Here is an 18852-nt window from a genome sequence, read left to right on the forward strand (position 1 = left end):
GTAAACTCCCTACACACTGGATATACAGAAGGAACCTCCTGGAGGATTCAGATCGGGTTTAGATAAGTTGTATAACTTCAATGCGAAAGAAATAAGTGGCACTCACCCGATTGTAGTGAAGTTCAGATTTAATGCTTTATTCAAAGTGTTCGTGCAGATCTACAGTAAAACACATGCGGGGAGGGAGAGGGGACGCGGTCAGACACGGGGGTATACCACAGAAGTACACGACCTGGGCCGGAAGAAGCGTCTCCATGACGTGAAACTAGTAGCCATCTGTGGTATACCCTGTGTCTGAGAGCGTCTCCATGACGTAAAACTAGTAGCCTTCTGTGGTATACCCTGTGTCTGAGAGCGTCTCCATGAGGTGAAACTAGTAGCCTTCTGTGGTATACCCCCGTGTCTGAGAACGTCTCCATGATGTGAAACTAGTAGCCTTCTGTGGTATACCCCGTGTCTGAGAGCGTCTCCATGATGTGAAACTAGTAGCCTTCTGTAGTATACCCCCGTGTCTGAGAACGTCTCCATGATGTGAAACTAGTAGCCTTCTGTGGTATACCCCCGTGTCTGAGAGCGTCTCCATGATGTGAAACTAGTAGCCTTCTGTGGTATACCCTGTGTCTGAGAGCGTCTCCATGACGTGAAACTAGTAGCCTTCTGTGGTATACCCCCATGTCTGAGAACGTCTCCATGATGTGAAACTAGTAGCCTTCTGTGGTATACCCCGTGTCTGAGAGCGTCTCCATGATGTGAAACTAGTAGCCTTCTGTAGTATACCCCCGTGTCTGAGAACGTCTCCATGATGTGAAACTAGTAGCCTTCTGTGGTATACCCCGTGTCTGGGAGCATCTCCATGATGTGAAACTAGTAGCCTTCTGTAGTATACCCCCGTGTCTGAGAGCGTCTCCATGATGTGAAACTAGTAGCCTTCTGTGGTATACCCCCATGTCTGAGATCGTCTCCATGATGTGAAACTAGTAGCCTTCTGTAGTATACCCCCGTGTCTGAGAGCGTCTCCATGATGTGAAACTAGTAGCCTTCTGTGGTATACCCTGTGTCTGAGAGCGTCTCCATGACGTGAAACTAGTAGCCTTCTGTGGTATACCCCCGTGTCTGAGAACGTCTCCATGATGTGAAACTAGTAGCCTTCTGTGGTATACCCCGTGTCTGAGAGCGTCTCCATGATGTGAAACTAGTAGCCTTCTGTAGTATACCCCCGTGTCTGAGAACGTCTCCATGATGTGAAACTAGTAGCCTTCTGTGGTATACCCCGTGTCTGGGAGCATCTCCATGATGTGAAACTAGTAGCCTTCTGTAGTATACCCCCGTGTCTGAGAGCGTCTCCATGATGTGAAACTATTAGCCTTCTGTGGTATACCCCCGTGTCTGAGAGCTTTTCCATCATGTGAAACTAGTAGCCTTCTGTGGTATACCCCCATGTCTGAGAGCGTCCCCTCCCCGCATGTGCTTTACTGTAGATCTGCACAAATGCTTTGAATAAAGCATTAAATCCGAACTTCACTACAATCGGGTGAGTGCGACTTATTTCGGTGGATAAATGACTTCAGCAGAATTGTGAATGCAGCTCTGGAGGTGACTTGTTCCCCGCAGTATTATCAGTGATGCAGAATACTTGTTGTAGACTGAAGCGATAAGTCCCTGGAATGATAAGAAGGTAAAAACGTAAGCGCCATATAAAGTATAAAGGACTATAAAGCCGCGGCCATTAGTGAGTTGTTCCCGTGACCTCCAGACGCTCTTCAGCTATTTGTCCACCTGTTGCCTCCATTAGATCCTATTTTAGCGCCCGATGTGCGTGTAATCCCGTCCTCCATCATCAGCGCCCGCCGTCCTCTCACGTGTCCCATCACTTTGTTTGTGTTTCAAATGACGGATAAAGTTTTCCTATCATCAGACGCCATAACCCGGCAGCCGAGTGTTCTCACCCCCAGCTGGCACAACACATGAGGCTTATAGTCATATTACGGTTTATAATGGATACACTGTTTCCTCATTCCTGCACCCAGTCTTCCCAAACACAAATACTGCTAATGCAGTGTTTCCCAACAAGGGTGCCTCCAGCTGTTGCAAAACTACAACTCCCAGCATGCATAGTTTTCAAACAGAAGGGGTTAAGTTTCCAGCAGCACAGAGCATGTCAGGAGAGAAGTGTTCTTGGATACATTGTACATAGCTAGTCCTGCTCTCAGCTGAGAAGTGATACAATTGTATCCTGTCTAGACAATGCTCTGTGAGCTAAACATCCTGGACTCCAGACTGATACATTGTACATAGCTAGTCCTGCTCTCAACTGAGAAGTGATACAATTGTATCCAGTCTAGACAATGCTCTGTGAGCTAAACATCCTGGACTCCAGACTGATACATTGTACATAGCTAGTCCTGCTCTCAACTGAGAAGTGATACAATTGTATCCAGTCTAGACAATGCTCTGTGAGCTAAACATCCTGGACTCCAGACTGATACATTGTACATAGCTAGTCCTGCTCTCAACTGAGAAGTGATACAATTGTATCCAGTCTAGACAATGCTCTGTGAGCTAAACATCCTGGACCCCAGACTGATACATTGTACATAGCTAGTCCTGCTCTCAGCTGAGAAGTGATACAATTGTATCCAGTCTAGACAATGCTCTGTGAGCTAAACATCCTGGACTCCAGACTGATACATAGTAACAAACGATCAGCACAGAAGAGAGGTTTGTGGGGCTGACGTGCTTATCTTAAAGGGGTACTCCAATGTAATGTAAAGCACAAAGGCGCTGAAGAAGTAATATGTATATATATAATCACTTACCTCTCTGCCCCAGGGGGGGGGGGGGGGGGGTAATCCTTCACTTTCTGTTTTAGTGGTTGATCAGTACTACAAATCCCAGAATGCATTGCGTTATCTCAGCTCTTCATCACAGTCCTTCTCTTCTACTCTTCTCTCACAGCACTCCTGCCAGTTCCCTGCCCAAAGTTGCTGCAGAACATCTCATTTCACAGCAGACTATCACACAGTGAGGTTCAGGCACCTGCTGTATTCATTTAACTTCCTCTCAAGAGAGAGGGAGGAGCCGAGGAGCTTCTGAGACAACACCACATTTACAAATGTGAGGACTACATAACATAATCTAAGTAATTTATATGTCTTGGGATGATCGTTTTATTTAGATACAATTTTATGATACCAGAATATTCTTTAAAAGGAAAACGGTCATCGTGTTCACCTACTCCGAGCCCAATACACTGGGTTATAGTGCGGGTGAATGGGAGACCGCTGCAGGTCTCTGACTAATATACATGCCTGCAGTCCGGCGCCCGATCCCTCTGAAGAGCCTCTTCTATCTTCGCTGAATTGTGCGCTGGAGGCGGGCCCACCAGCTGAATCTGAATATTCATGGTCGTTGGTCACATGAGCGCTTCTGCCTATTGAGCGCTCACGTCAGAGATCCGCTGATTAGTCAGAGAATCGCATCAGTCTCTTATTCACCCACACTGTATCCTGGTGTAATGGGTTCAGTGTGGGTGAACGGGTGACTGTTTTGGTGGCATTTTGGTGACTGTATTTCGGCAGCGATCCCAGCCGGACCATAAGGGAAATTCATGTTTACATTCAAAATGCAGAAGGTGATTATTTAAACTGGATACATTGTAACAAACCTTCAGCTGTGTGAGCAGGACTAGGTTAGGTATAAAGAAGAATGCTTAAAGGAGTAGTCCAGTGGTGAAAAACGTATCCCCTATCCTAAGTATCAGATCACGGGGGTCCGACCGCTGGGGCCCCCACAACCTCTCTGTACGGGGCCCCGGCTCGCTGGCCAGATAGCGAGTGTTCTCCTTAGGATAGGGGAGACGTTTTTCACCACTAGATATCTCCTTTACAGGCAGCAGGATCCCTGACAATTCTCCCATCCAGCGGATACAATGTAACAACTTGTGTTTGTAAATAGAACAGATCCAGACAAAACAGAGAAGATGAATGTATCTTCCTATGAGCTACCAGCCTAAAGCCACAAGGCTAACCCCCATCATCCCAGGACTCATTATAACCCCCATCATCCCAGGACTCATTATAACCCCCATCATCCCAGGACTCATTATAACCCCCATCATCCCAGGACTCAGTATAACCCCCATCATCCCAGGACTCAGTATAACCCCCATCATCCCAGGACTCATGATAACCCCCATCATCCCAGGACTCAGTATAACCCCCATCATCCCAGGACTGAGTATAACCCCCATCATCCCAGGACTCATTATAACCTTCATCATCCCAGGACTCATTATAACCCCCATCATCCCAGGACTCATTATAACCTCCATCATCCCAGGACCCAGTATAATCCCCATCATCCCAGGACTCATTATAACCCCCATCATCCCAGGACTCATTATAGCCTCCATCATCCCAGGACCCAGTATAACCCCCATCATCCCAGGACTCATTATAACCCCCATCATCCCAGGACTCAGTATCACCCCCATCATCCCAGGACTCATTATAACCCCCATCATCCCAGGACTCATTATAACCTCCATCATCCAAGGACCCAGTATAATCCCCATCATCCCAGGACTCAGTATAACCCCCTTCATCCCAGGACTCAGTATAACTCCCATGATCGCAGGACTCAGTATAACCCCCATCATCCCAGGAATTAGTATAACCCCCATAATCTCAGTACTCAGTATAACCTCCATCATCCCAGGACTCAGTATAACCCCCATCATCCTGGGACTCAGTATAACTCCCCTCATCCCAGAACTCAGTATAACCCCCATCATCCCAGGACTCAGTATAACCCCCATCATCCCAGGACTGAGTATAATCCCCATCATCCCAGGACTCAGTATAACTTCCATGATCCCAGGACTCAGCATAATTCCCGTAATCCTCCTGAGACTCAGTATAACCCCCATAATCCTCTGGGACTCAGTATAACCCCCATCATCCTCTTAGAACTCAATATAACTCTCATCCTCCCACCAGGACTCAGTATAACCCCCATCATCCTCCAGGACTCAGTATAACCCCCATAATCCTCTGGGACTCAGTATAACCCCCATCATCCTCTTAGAACTCAATATAACTCTCATCCTCCCACCAGGACTCAGTATAACCCCCATCATCCTTTCAGGTGACCACAAGCTCCCCTGGGAACAACTTAGTGGACAGGTTGTGAGGACGAGGGGGCGCTATTAACCCTTCCAGGCCAGGGCCACTCATGGGCCCGAGTAGGTTGTCGGTCTGTCAGTCACTGCAGACATTACAGGGTTAAGAACTTCATATTAGATTTGATACTTGAACACTCATTTGCATTCCAATTACCCAGAAGTCCCAGTGGCAGGGAGAGAATTGTGTTCTGTTTAATTACAGAGTTAGGAGGCGGTGGGAGATCTGTTTCCAGCATTGTGCGAAGCTTTCTCTAAAGAATTTGTCACTTATGGCGAACGCCTCGCGATCTAATCGCACCCAGTTTATTAATGTTTGCGGATCTTACAGCTTTGATGAAAAGATAGACTTAAAAGACTTACACCGGGGGGGAGGGGGAGGCCCCCAGGATGGGAATCATCGGGCCCATGGTACAAGCAGTGAATCTCTGTATAATAGGACGATGACCGGACGTCTCATCCACACTGTGTAATAGGAACGTTTGTGACCCTCCGTCTAATATGGCTGATAGTTTATGAATAGAAATCCAGAGCTGCAGAATAGACCGACACATGGTGGGGGCATTATAGTATACAGCAGTGTATATAAATGGTAACAATGGGGGGTATTTATCAAAGGATTTATGTGTTTTTTTTTCCATAATACTTTGGCGCAGTGTCTTTTTACACCAAAGTTTGGCGCGTCTTCTCCACTGTCATTTTTACAACTTTCTCAAAATCACACGGTCCTGTGTGTGATTTTAACTTTAGTCAGTAATTCATAATTTGCGCCAATCGATCTTTGGCGCAATTTTGTCGCAGATCCCGTTTTTTTTTTGGCACAAATCCCCACCAAGAAATTTTGCACATGGAAAACACACTTAGCAATGTCAGAAAATGTAAAGGCGTCAAAATACATTAAAACATTTTTTTTGTGTGAAAGCAGCGACGCCTCCGGGGCTGCGCAATACTATCCTGCGACATAGTTGTCTCATAGGAACCTTCACCCTCCGTTGAGCCGGCATTGGACATGGCGCACAGGTTCAGGAAAGGTAAAGCACTAAAGCAGTGGTCTCCAACCTGCGGACCTCCACGTGTTGCAAAACTACAACTCCCAGCATGCCCGGACAACCAACGGCTGTCCGGGCATGCTGGGAATTGTAGTTTTGCAACATCTGGAGGTCCGCAGGTTGAAAACCACTGCACTAAAGTAAAAAAAAAAAAAAAACAACTACCCAAGTTGAAAATAAAATCCATTTCACATGGTGGCTAAAAACCCCACAAAAGAAAATAACTCATGTCGCTTGCTGATATGTTGCTGCCAGGTCCCACCACTAGGGGGAGCATGCTGCATACAACTTATACATGGAATTAATCGAAAACACAGTCTGCACTGAGCTCCTGGTTGCATAACAACAATTCCCAGCATGCCCGGGCAGCAAACCACTGTCTTGCTGGGAGTTGTAGTTTTGCAACAGCTGGAGCCACACTGATTGGTCTGTAGGTTACCTGGCTGCATAGGTTTAGGTAACACTGACTGCAGGGACCGAAGGGGTTAAATGAGAGCCCTAGGAGTGGGTGGTGCCCTAGGGTGGGTGGTGCTCCCACTTTTATCTGGTTAGGAGGGGAGGTATTTGGGTATATGCCCATAGACTATACAGCACCCTCCCTACCCAGACTGATCCTCATTGACTCAGCAGCATCGGGTGAAGGTCCCGCTCGCCCTCCCTTTAGTTCACATTTTATATATTTTTATGTTATTGTGCCCGTGTTCCCTGTTGTGGGGCGCACAAAAAAAAAAAAAAAAAAAAGAAGAAAATACGTATTTTATATTACTTTTGATATATTTACTTTCTTTTATTCTCTACATTGTGTCGTTTTGTTCTTTCGTCTTTCTTCTGCAGTCACAGTTGGCGTGGAGGGTATCAACCTGGTTGAAAAGGGCCGTTGGCGCACATGCCCATCGGGGACCCGGCGGCCGGCATAACGCTTCGGCTGAAGTAGTAAGGCAACTGGTGTTGATGATGTTTAATTTAACTGCAATGCAGTGGTTTACGGTTATATATTGTTATTTATAATAAAGGAGCTGAGACCATCACCCAGGACAGTTACATTGGAAACAGTTATTATGTCTCTTGATTTATATAGGAAGGGGAGATAAAAGGGGGTCTTTATGGAAAGAAGGGTGTTCCATGCAGTCATGCTGGGAGTTGTAGTTTTGCAACAGCTGGAGCCACACTGGTTGGTATGGGAATGCTAGACATTGTAGTTTTGCAACAGCTGGAGCCACACTGGTTAGTCTTGGCATGCTTGGAGTTGTAGTTTTTCAACAGCTGAAGGAACCCTGGTTGGGAAACACTACTGCAATGCCCTGACTATCCCATGACACAATGCAACGAGGAGCTCAGTGCAGACTGTGTTCATGATTAAAGGGGTACTCCGGTGAAAAACTTTTTTTTTTTTTAAATCAACTGGTGCCAGAAAGTTAAACAGATTTGTAAATTACTTCTATTAAAAAATCTTAATCCTTCCAGGACTTATTAGTTGCTGAATACTACAGTGGAAATTCTTTTCCGTTTGAAACACAGAGCTCTCTGCTGACATCATGAGCTCAGTGCTCTCTGCTGACATCTCTGTCCATTTTTAGGAACTGTCCAGGGTAAAAGGAAATCCCCATAGCAAACATATGCTGTTCTGGACAGTTCATAAAATGGACAGAGATGTCAGCAGAGAGCACTGTGCTCTCAAAAAGAAAATAATTTCCTCTGTAGTATTCAGCAGCTAATAAGTACAGGAAGGATTAAGATTTTTTAATAGAAGTAATTTACAAATCTGTTTAACTTTCTGGCACCAGTTGATTTAAAAAAAAAAAAAAAAGTTTTTCACCGGAGTACTCCTTTAACTTGATGTATAAGTTGTATGCAGCATGCTCCCCCTAGTGGTGAAACCTGGCAGCAAAATCTTTAATTACTGTAGGTATCTCCATAAATCCTGGGAGTTGTAGTTTTTCAACAACTTTCCCAGAAATAGATACTATTGGCTGAAGAATATTGTTACCATTTGACAGAAAGATTTCTATTTACTGGGGACCCTTCAGCTTCTGGATTTAGATCAGTGTTTCTCAAACCAGGATGCCTCCAGCTGTTGCAAAACCACAACTCCCAGCATGCCCGGACAGTCAGTGTACAGCTGTGGTTCTCCAAGCTGTTGCAAAATTGCAGCTCCCATCAAGTCCATCATGATGGGGGTTGTAGTTTTGCACCAGCCACAGATTGAGTAACAATGACTTACAGTAAGAGGTGATATAAGAGCAGGTCCCCCCTCTTGTCCCAGGTTATGTCCCCCCCCCCCACAATACATCTGATCCCTGACAGGCCGAGGAAAGATGAAAGTTCTCTAATAAGACTTTCTAGACAAAAACAAATATTTCCTTTGTGGAGGCGACGTCTTTCATCTTCTGCTGACAGGAATTATCTCCAGTCATTTGTACGGGATGCGGCTGCCTGTGCGGATTATACCATAGAGTCCACCGAAATGGGGGGGGTAATTAGTCCTACATCTAAGGCTGAGTTCACATCAGCGTTGAAGCTCTGTTCACAGAATCTGACAAAATAGCGGGAAAAGAAAAAAAAAACGTACCGCGCGCTCCACGCAAAGAATAACAGTAAAAAAAAAACGGAAACCAGGCGGGCCTTACTGAAAATCAAAGAGATCAATCTGGATCGCTGTTCGTTTTGCAATGGACCGTTCCGCTTCGACGCAAATGTGAACTTAGCCCAATGTGGAAGAGATCAGGAGCGATCTGTGATCAGCGCTAAAGTGCAACACCGCCGCCATCATCCCCCTCCTCCTCTTCATCAGCATCATCTACAGCATCACTATTGTCAGCGACTAAATCAGTGTTCTCCAATCAGGGTGTCTCTGGTTGTTGCAAAACTACAACTCCCAGCATGCCCGGACAGCCAAAGGCTGTCCGGGCATGCTGGGAGTTGTAGTTTTGCAACTGCATGAAGCACCTTGGTTGGGAAACACTGCCCTTAACCCAGAAGCTGAAGGGTTAAAGGGGTAATCCGAAGGGAAAACAATGTTTTCAAATCAACTGGTGCCAGAAAGTTAAACAGATTTGTAAATTGCTTCTATGTAAAACTGTTAATCCTTCCAGTACTTATCAGCTGCTGTATGCTCCACAGGAAGTTGTGTAGTTCTTTCCAGTCTGACCACAGTGCTCTCTGCTGACACCTCTGTCCATGTCAGGAACTGTCCAGAGCAGGAAAGGTTTGCTATGGGGATTTGCTCCTGTTCTGGACAGTTCCTGACATGGACAGAGGTGTCAGCACTGTGGTCAGACTGGAAAGAACTACACAACCTCCTGTGGAGCATACAGCAGCTGATAAGTACTGGAAGGGTTAAGATTTTTACATAGAAGTAGTTTACGGATCTGTATAACTTTCTGCCACCAGTTAAATGGGTTATCCAGGAAAAAACTTTTATATATATATATATATATATATATATATATATATATATATATATATATAAATCGACTGGCTCCAGAAAGTTAAACAGATTTGTAAATTACTTCTATTAAAAAATCTTAATCCTTTCAGTACTTATGAGCTGATGAAGTTGAGTTGTTCTTTTCTGTCAAATTTCTCTCTGATGACACTTGTCTCGGGAACTGTCCAGAGTAGAAGCAAATCCCCATAGCAAACCTCTTCTACTCTGTGCAGTTCCCGAGACAAGCAGAGATGTCAGCAGAGAGCACTGTTGCCAGACAGAAAACAACAACTCAACTTCAGCAGCTCATAATTATTAAAAGGATTAAGATTTTGTAATAGAAGTAATATACAAATCTGTTTAACTTTCTGGATCCAGTTGATACAAAAAAAAAAAAAAAAAGTTTTTTTCCTGGAATACCCCTTTAATTTAAAAATGTTTATCCTCCAGAGTACCCCTTTAATCGTCCAGTATTAGAAAAATTATTTTTTCTCCCCAAAAAAACCAGCGCCACTCCTGTCCTCAGGTTGTGTGTAGTACAGCAGCTGTGTCCCATTCACGTCAATGGAGCTGAGCTGCAATACCAGGCACAACCTGTGGACAGAAGTGGCGCTGTTTTTGCAAAAAAAAATAAAAAATACAGCGTTGTGTCTAATACTGAATAATGGTGACTGTGTGAGCTGCACGGCATTGTGGGAATGTTTTTATTCAATGACAAAAATCACATATGTTTTCTTATTTTTTTGTCTCTCTTCATATCAGACGGATTCCTGGAGCAGAGAGAAGGTGACGGGGACGGTAACTTTCCCGTCTGTAGCCGCTGATCCCCTCCCCCCCATGGGCGCCGCTGCCGTCACTCATTCGCATAAAATATGACACGGACGCGGCTGATTCTCGGATGTATCAGTCATTACGATCAGTGATTTGCCGCCTTGATGGATACATTGTTGGGATTTGAATGGAGTCGGTCCAGGCCCCGGAGCATCCATCTTATCCTGAGCCGCATCACTCGGGGGAGCTGTCACCGGAGACGTCTGCCTGTCTCTGCGCTGACTCCTCGGTGACAGCCGCATCTCTGCTCCACTGCTTCCTAATAAATAAGCAACTCCCCTCCGTCCGTCAGTCCTGACATCCGTTCTCCAGGTACAGAACCTTCTGTATAATGTAACCAGGACCAATCCTGGTCCACACACAGGAGATGATCAGACCTTAAAGCAATGTTTCCTAAACAGATTGCCTCCAGCTGTTGCAAAACTACAACTACCAGCATGCCTGGACAGCCAATGACACCCGGAGCTCAGTGCAGGCTGCTTTTATGATTAGTTTAATGTATATGTTATATGCAGCATGCTCCCCCTAGTGGTGGAACCTGGCAGCAAATTTTTTAATAAGTGTCTCCATAAATCCTGGGAGTTGTAGTTTTATTAACAGCTGGAGGCACACTGGTTGGGAAGCACTGGTCTAGGTGACTGCACAGTGTAGGTGTAATGTCCATTTATTTGTTTTTGTATTTTTCTGTTTAGGTGTGTATTCACACACTAGTTTGTTCAGAGCAGTTTGCTATTTTACCTGGATAGGAAATAGTTAATGCTCTGAACGAATAAGAACTCGTGTGCGGTATTTTAAGCCAGACTTCTCCTGCATTCAGTGCTCGTTATTGAGTGCAATACTACTATGTCTGCTTGAGCATTTACTTTGTATCTATCTTGCCATTTTATCTGGGTTTTTAGCCATTGTGATATAGCATGCTCCTTGTATTTTAGTCTGTGTTACATTAGTCGGTTTTAGGATTATGTTTGTTCGTTCTGCTCTGTCTGTGTTCACACTTTGTCTGAGTCTAGCTTGTACCCTGTGCTCTGTATGTTGGATTCCTGTTCTGGAGTCTATTCAGACTCATCGGTTCTAGTCTAGTGTTTCGTGTATTATATTTCTGTTTCCTACTGGGTCAGCATTTTGTCCACACGGTGGAGTGTGTCCACTGGCCAGTAGTCTGTTTAGCTTTATTATTAATGGCTACTAGTATAGTGGAGTGGGGTGTCCAGTTTGTATGTTCCATGTCCCAGTGTGAACAGTGTCCTATATTTATATCCTGTTTGGTTGATCTGATCTTTGTCCTTGTACCTGTTTGTGAACAGTGTCCTATGTTACCTGATCTGTTTAGTGTTCCAGCTTTCAGTTCTTCTGTTCATCCCCTTCATCTCCTGGATTCTGCTGTATACTCATATCATGCCTGGTCTTTTATCATGTCTTCCGTTTATCTGATATCTGGTTTATGAACTGTTTGTTAATACACAATTTTCTGCCCTGTTAGTATTTGTATCCTGTCAGGTATATCTGGTTGTCTAGTAGTTTTCTGTTTCTGGCCTGTGACCGACTATGTATATTATGTGTTTTTACGCCACTGCACTTTAGCGCAGGAAGGGACCGGCGCCCAGATGTCAATCGATCGTTTAGGATGGATGGGCAAGTAGGCAGGGAGAGTCTTTTTAGGGTCAGTTAGGGCTCACTCTCCCTGTCCCCCAGTCGGTCATGACAGTAGGAAAGTGTAGGACAACTCCCAGCATGCTTGGATAGCCAATGGATCACATCGCAGACTGCTTTCTTGATTAATGCCATGTCAAAGTTGTATGCAGCATGCTCCCCCTAGTGGTGGAACCTGGCAGCTAAAATTTTAATAATGTATCTCTATCAATCCTGGGAGTTGTCATTTTTGAATAGCTGGAATCACACCGATGGGGAAACACTGACTTTAAAGGGGTACTCCGGCCCTAAGACATCTTATCTGTCACGCCCCCTTTTGTAGACTTGCAATGCGGCGGCAGGGTGTGACATCACATGGGGACGGAGTCGTGACATCATGATACTCCGGCCTTGTAGTCGTGACCCAGCAGAGGTGGGAGTTGCATGCAAGATAGCAGGGGTCCTCAGCGGCGGATAGGGGATATGATGTCTTAGGGCCGGAGTACCCCTTTAAGGATTAGTTCAGGATTAGCACAATGTGGCTGCTTTCTGCTCTAAACAGGGCCACGCCTGTCCATGGGTTGTATCTGGAATTGCACCTTAGCTTCATTGGGGTGAATGGGTCTAAGCTGCGATACCATGAACAACCTGTGGAAAGGGGTGGCACTGTATACAACTCCTTTAAATATTCAGGGCTGAGATCCAACATCAGTATAAGGGGCTCCCAGATACCAGGCATAACATTAATGCCCTCCTTTGTGGCACAGGGACCCCCTCAGGTACCAGGATCACTGGAGGGGCTCTTCTGCCGTTTACATCCAGGAGATGATGAGAGTAGTTGCTCCCATGCGGCTGGATCTCCAGGCTCTTGTTACATTGTTGCAGCCCGATGGACCCCCCCCCCCCCCCCCCTGGTTATTTAGTAGATTCCTTGTATCGATTAAATCAAACAGTTTCTTCTCCTCTTTAGGAAATCTTGGAAGAAGCCATCGCGGTTCCGTCAGGTGCGGATTTGGTTACAGAAATTCCTCCGGCGCACACAATAATTCTATCGTTTTCGGCCGCGGGCGGAGAAGTCATTTATCTCCTCATCTGCAGGTGACATCATGGATTTGTCCTCATCTTGTTGCCGCTTTCTTCTACCTTCCAGGAGAGATTATGATCTCAGTATCCAAATATTTGCCAATACTTAAGAGGGTGCAATATCCTAGAGGGGGGGGGGGGGGAGGGGACCTTCTGGAGGGAGTTAATATCCTGGAGGAGGGGGAATAACCTACTGGGGAGGGGGGGGGGTAATATCCTAGAGGAGGGGGAATAACCTACTGGGGGGGGGTAATATCTTAGAGGAGAGGGGAATAACCTACTGGGGGGGGTAATATCCTAGAGGAGGGGGGGAATAACCTACGGGGGGGGGGGGGGTAATATCCTAGAGGAGGGGGAATAACCTACTGGGGGGGGTAATATCTTAGAGGAGGGGGAATAACCTACTGGGGGGTAATATCCTGGAGGAGGGGGGATAACCTACTGGGGGGGGAGGGGTAATATCCTAGAGGAGGGGGAATAACCTACTGGGGGGTAATATCCTAGAGGAGGGGGGAATAACCTACGGGGGGGGGGGTAATATCCTAGAGGAGGGGGAATAACCTACTGGGGGGGGTAATATCTTAGAGGAGGGGGAATAACCTACTTGGGGGGGGGGGTAATGTCCTAGAGGAGGGGAATATGGATATGTAATGTTTGGGGGGCACAGTATGGAGACCCCCCTTCTGTCCTGCAGCCCCTCTTATCTCTCACATCTCATATTATTTTACTAATCTGTTTCCTTTTCCAATTCTCCTCATGTAAAGTCGGATTATATCTCACAGGCCGGAAACCTGGAGGCCGACAAATAGCGATTCCAGTAAGGGGGGCTTCCTTCTATATTTACAATATGGGGGCTTCATTCTATATAATATGGGGGCTACATTCTATATAATATGGGGGCTACATTCTATATAATATGGGGGCTACATTCTATATAATATGGGGGCTACATTCTATATAATATGGGGGCTACATTCTATATAATATGGGGGCTACATTCTATATAATATGGGGGCTACATTCTATATAATAAGGGGGGCTTCATTCTATATTTATAATATCAGGAGACTGCTGTGCCACTACCGAGAGTCTTTTTCCCCAGAGTAAAATGGCGTCCTACCTCTCCGATACTCCAACGAGCATGCGCGGAGAAAGACGCTAGTGGTCTCCATGGATACATCGCACGTGATTGCTCATGTGGTTCTGTTGCCATACGTCACTTTCAGTTACCTCATGGGATCCTCTCGTGTGCCGTGGGAAGGCGCGTAATCCCCCGCTGCACAAACAGGAAGCCGTCTGCCGGGTGAGTGCCGGATACTCCGCCCACTTTTGTAAAGAGACTGTTTAGTGCACAAAACACTATAAAATAATGTTTCAATTGGATCATTTGTATTTGCTATTGTCCACATTCTCACATATCATGTTGTGCACTATGTATTCACTTCCGATCACTGAGGAACACCACGTTTTGATTTGTTACATGTCAATTATGCTTAATTTATGGGCGGTCCTGCGTGACAATAAAAACCCTCTGCGTATACCATTTGTTGCTTGAGAAAGACAGCGAGAGGCGGTGGAAATGTAGCATCACTTTGCACTATACAACGGGAATGCCACTGCTTCTTTATGAACATATTCAGCCGGACCTCTGACCAAGGTTTACAGCAGGAGGCACCCTACACCTATGCTTCAGGAGTGCTGCCCTCTTCCTACCCTATATATACCGGTATATAGATGGTTGGATCTATGGATGAATCAATGGATTGGTGGATCTATCATGGGATGGATCTATGGATAAATCAATGGATTGGTGGATCTATCATGGAATGGATCTATGGATGGGTGGATCTATCATGGAAGAGATCTATGGATGGGTGGATCTATCATGGAATGGATCTATGGATGGGTGGATCTATCATGGAATGGATCTATGGATGGGTGGATCTATCATGGAATGGATCTATGGATGGGTGGATCTATCATGGAAGGGATCTATGGATGGGTGGATCTATCATGGAATGGATCTATGGATGGGTGGATCTATCATGGAATGGATCTATGGATGGGCGGATCTTTGGATAAATGAGTACATAGATGGTTGAATCTATGGATTGGTGGATCTATCATGGGATGGATCTATGGCTGAATCAATGGATTGGTGGATCTATCATGGAATGGATCTATGGATGGGTGGATCTTTCATGGGATGGATCTATGGATGGGTGGATCTTTGGATAAATGAGTACATAGATGGTTGAATCTATGGATTGGTGGATCTATCATGGGATGGATCTATGGATTGGCGGATCTGTGGATAAATGAGTACATAGATGGTTGGATCTATGGATTGGTGGATCTATCCAGTCACCCCCAGCCTGTGGTGACTGGATACAATGTGACGGCTGCTCAGCTCTTATATGTATCCTGCATCTTTTATATATTCAGTAACTTTATCTAAGTTAAACAATTCACTCATCAGTCCAGAATGAGACCTGTCAGGCGGGGCCCCATATATCCGGCGGGGTCCCCATTATCCTTAATGACTCAGTGTGTGCGAGTGTAACAGGAGGGATAATATCCCATAACTGAGTATTAGGGATCTGAGGGACCAGGTGTTACATTAGACGGGCCCCAATCTCTTCAGCTTCCCCTCTATAGCCCCGGTATTAGCTGCAGAGCCTGAAAAAATATATCAAATTAGGAGAAATTCCACCCGAGCTAATAGAGGATTAGAGCCCCCTCGCCCATGTGTGGGGGGCAGCACCTATATCTGCTATGAGAACACCAAGACCCCAGCCAAAACTCCGCACCAACTGCTTCAGGGTCATCTGCATGAGGAGAAGGGGCAAAACTACAACTCTGCACGCCGGAGCATGTTGGGAGTTATAGTTTTGTAACAGCTACAGATTGATAAGTAGAATGCACTAGTAATGTGCTCTATCAGGGCATGCTGGGAGTTGTAGGTTTGCAGAGGTAACAGGACCCTGGTGCCCCATAAGTATTATAAATAGCACGTGGTAGGTGGGGGCCCTGCTACATTGGGGGCCCAGGAGCGTCTGTGATGTGTAATCATTTCTATCCCATGAGGCAGCTCTTTATTGATGTTCCTGCCCCACAGACTGGACCGGACACTTATGTCATGTCCGATCGCTTGTCGTTCCCCATAAACCCTCAGTAACGGCCTCAATAATCAGATTACTCCATAATAATTGACATTAGAGTTGATTAAGTGCTCGTCGTGGCGCTAATGTAATTAAAGAGGCGATTCCTTATGGCTAGGGGGGGGGGAGGGGGGCAGTCAGCGGAGATTGTGAAGACAATGATCAGAATCATTACAGCTTATTGTATGGGGCTGATCCAGAGCGTCACCTGTTGCTACACACAGAGGATTCTGGGATACGGATCTGATCAGGATGGTGACACTAGATCCAGGGATTATAGTTCTACCCTGAGAATTCAGCAGAGGAACCATGAGGATTGGGGGAGAAGGCAAAGAATCAATGGATCTGGTGATGTATTTGTTGCGGGTCCTGTAGGGTGTCCACAGTATGTACTGGTTAGTACGGACCAAAAGTGTCCAAGGAAGGAGAACTGGTGACTGGGGAGAGTGTCATGGGGGCCCAAGGCTCATAATGTGTGTGTGTGGGGGGGGGGGGGGGGGGTGAAGACCGGTCAGATCACACAGGACATCACAGCTGGGTATGGGGCCCCGCAGACCGGTCAGATCACACAGGACATCACAGCTGGGTATGGGGCCCCGCAGACCGGTCAGATCACACAGGACATCACAGCTATATATGGGGCCCTGCAGACTAGTCAGATCACACAGGACATCACAGCTGTATATGGGGCCCCGCAGACTGGTCAGATCACACAGGACATCACAGCTGTGTATGGGCCCCACAGACTGGTCAGATCACACAGGACATCACAGCTGTATATGGGGCCCACAGACTGGTCAGGTCACACAGGACATCACAGCTGGGTATGGGGCCCCGCAGACCGGTCAGATCACACAGGACATCACAGCTGTATATGGGGCCCCGCAGACCCGTCAGATCACACAGGACATCACAGCTGTATATGGGGCCCACAGACCAGTCAGATCACACAGGACATCACAGCTCTATATGGGGCCCTGCAGACCAGTCAGATCACACAGGACATCACAGCTGTATATGGGGCCCACAGACCAGTCAGATCACACAGGACATCACAGCTGTGTATGGGGCCCTGCAGACCGGTCAGATCACACAGGACATCACAGCTGTGTATGGGGCCCCACAGAGTGGTCAGATCACACAGGACATCACAGCTATATATGGGGCCCTGCAGACTAGTCAGATCACACAGGACATCACAGCTGGGTATGGGGCCCCACAGACTGGTCAGATCATGGGACATCACAGCTGTATATGGGGCCCCGCAGACTGGTCAGATCACACAGGATATCACAGCTGTGTATGGGCCCCACAGACTGGTCAGATCACACAGGACATCACAGCTGTATATGGGGCCCACAGACTGGTCAGGTCACACAGGACATCACAGCTGTGTATGGGCCCCACAGACCGGTCAGATCACAGGACATCACAGCTGTGTATGGGGCCCCACAGACCGGTCAGATCACAGGACATCACAGCTGTATATGGGGCCCTGCAGACCAGTCAGATCACAGGACATCACAGCTGTGTATGGGGCCCCACAGACCGGTCAGATCCCAGGACATCACAGCTGTGTACGGGGCCCCACAGACCGGTCAGATCACACAGGACATCACAGCTGTGTATGGGGCCCCACGGACCGGTCAGATCCCAGGACATCACAGCTGTGTATGGTGCCCCACAGACCGGTCAGATCACACAGGACATCACAGCTGTGTATGGGGCCCCGCAGACCGGTCAGATCACAGGACATCACAGCTGTGTATGGGGCCCCACAGACCGGTCAGATCCCAGGACATCACAGCTGTGTACGGGGCCCCACAGACCGGTCAGATCACACAGGACATCACAGCTGTGTATGGGGCCCCGCAGACCAGTCAGATCACAGGACATCACAGCTGTGTATGGGGCCCCGCAGACCGGTCAGATCACAGGACATCACAGCTGTGTATGGGGCCCCACAGACCGGTCAGATCCCAGGACATCACAGTGGGTGTACGGGGCCCCACAGACCGGTCAGATCACACAGGACATCACAGCTGTGTATGGGGCCCCACAGACCGGTCAGATCACACAGGACATCACAGCTGTGTATGGGGCCCCGCAGACCGGTCAGATCACAGGACATCACAGCTGTGTATGGGGCCCCACAGACCGGTCAGATCCCAGGACATCACAGCTGTGTACGGGGCCCCACAGACCGGTCAGATGACACAGGACATCACAGCTGTGTATGGGGCCCCACAGACCGGTCAGATCACACAGGACATCACAGCTGTATATGGGGCCCCACAGACCGGTCAGATCACACAGGACATCACAGCTGTGTATGGGGGCCCACAGACTGGTCAGATCACAGAGGACATCACAGCTGTGTATGGGGCCCCACAGACCGGTCAGATCACACAGGACATCACAGCTGTGTATGGGGCCCCACAGACCGGTCAGATCACACAGGACATCACAGCTGTGTATGGGGCCCCACAGACC

General features: G+C 47.1%; 1 long non-coding RNA gene across 1 annotated transcript; it reads left to right on the forward strand.

The window, feature by feature from the left end:
- The first annotated feature begins 13092 nt into the window (after positions 1 to 13092).
- Positions 13093 to 14695, forward strand: LOC130295195 (uncharacterized). Its single transcript, XR_008848728.1, has 3 exons — positions 13093 to 13213; positions 13963 to 14015; positions 14301 to 14695. It is a non-coding gene; the product is annotated as an uncharacterized LOC130295195 (long non-coding RNA).
- Positions 14696 to 18852: the final 4157 nt, after the last annotated feature.

This window comes from Hyla sarda, chromosome 11, assembly GCF_029499605.1.
Source record: "Hyla sarda isolate aHylSar1 chromosome 11, aHylSar1.hap1, whole genome shotgun sequence".
Lineage (NCBI taxonomy): Eukaryota > Metazoa > Chordata > Amphibia > Anura > Hylidae > Hyla > Hyla sarda.